The sequence below is a fragment of the Mesoplodon bidens genome (assembly GCF_964165515.1).
Source record: "Mesoplodon bidens genome assembly, chromosome: 2".
NCBI lineage: Eukaryota > Metazoa > Chordata > Mammalia > Artiodactyla > Ziphiidae > Mesoplodon > Mesoplodon bidens.
Window position 1 is genome coordinate 71,736,268 of NC_138177.1, and position 1,581 is coordinate 71,737,848.

The window sequence follows — 1,581 nt, forward strand, 5'->3', positions numbered from 1 at the left end:
AGACAACTTTTCACATAATCCAGGAGTGTTGGAAGATGGTTAAATTTTCAGCTGGTATTTAATCATCTCCACTTGATGTATCGGGATAGGTAGCAAAAAGGCAGGATTGTGGGAGTTAAGGGCAGATGATACCTGGAAACACAGAAGGTAGCTGGGGGTACAAGTGGATGTTTAGGAAGCTGAAAGAAGCGGTAGACAGGAGACACAGAAGGCAGACAGATGCCAAGAGGCCTGGTGTAAGTGAAGCAGTGGGTGTCTGTCCTGTTGTGGTGTTGCCGTTCTTGCCATACCCATTCCCCTAGATTGTACTAATTCTCATGATCAGTTGACTCTCCTACATGAGACCCCAGGAATTGTTTCTTTACGGGAAATTCCCTTCCAGCAACTTCAAAGGAGTGGGAATGTATGGATCTTACATGAATCAAAAGGAGCCTGGATTAGGGGCAGAGAGAAAGAAGCCACAGCCAACTGTGTGTGTGTGTGTGTGTCTGTGTGTCTGTGTGTGTGTGTGTACGCGCACATGTAAGTACATACTAGTATACAGAAATACCGTACATGGCTCAGATCCATGAGCAGCAGAGAGAAGAAATAACTGCGTCTCTGATAGGGGCAAGGAGTGGGCACAGGGATGTTGTCTAGAAATTGGAGAGATTCCTGGCTCCATCTCAGCCTAGGTGAACTCAATGTAGTAAGAAGCACTTGAGGGTTGTCTTTTCATGGTGGGCGGGGGGTCTATTTTAAACTGGAGTGCGTGCGTGAGAGAGGGGCCCAGGAGAGGTTCGAGCTGGTGAGTGAGTTGTTAGGTGGCTTAAGAGGACTTGAGTCCATCATGCTCTTTTTCAGCAATTGTCCTCTCCCTTGTTTGATTCAAATTCCGTGAGTGACTTGTCTTTCCCTGGGAAAAGGATTAGGAGAATGGTCCCTAACAACTCAGGCTTTGGTCAGGCTGCCTTTGGTTGGTTGTGTTTTTGTCGGTTTCTTTCTCTGTACCTCGACTTACCTCGAACCAGAAAGCAAGCCCAGGCAGGTGGAAGAGGCATCTCTGCTTGGCATTGCCCAATCTAACCAGGGAGGCTGGCTGCCCACCGTCTCTGTCCACTAGAGGGGAGGGCCGGCAGGTGTCAGTATGAACTCAGGAATAGAAACATGAGGCCTTTAAAATAAGAGGGAGAAAAATCCGTGATGCATACCTGTAACCCCCTAGAACCCAAGTGCCAGAATTAATTCCTAGATGCTGCTTCTGTTTGAATAAAAAGTCACAGCTTTTACACTTGAAAAAAACACACTCAAAAAATGTTCAACTCCATGAAAACTGTTTTTGGCTTTAAGAAATTGTTTGGTGTTTAACTGTTTCCTTTGATTGCCATTCCACCAGTAAATTGTTGCTTGATTTGCACTGCACACTGGGGTTGGGGGGAGGGTCCTACACAGAGCCAGACTTGGGCTTGCCCGGGAGGTGGACCAGGGGATGTGGAGGTCACTGATATTTCCTGGAGCAAAGGGGTGGGAGATAGTTTTTCTTCCCCAAGCCCACTCTGGGCAGCACCTGTCACCAGCCTGGCACAAAGCCAGGCCTTTCTC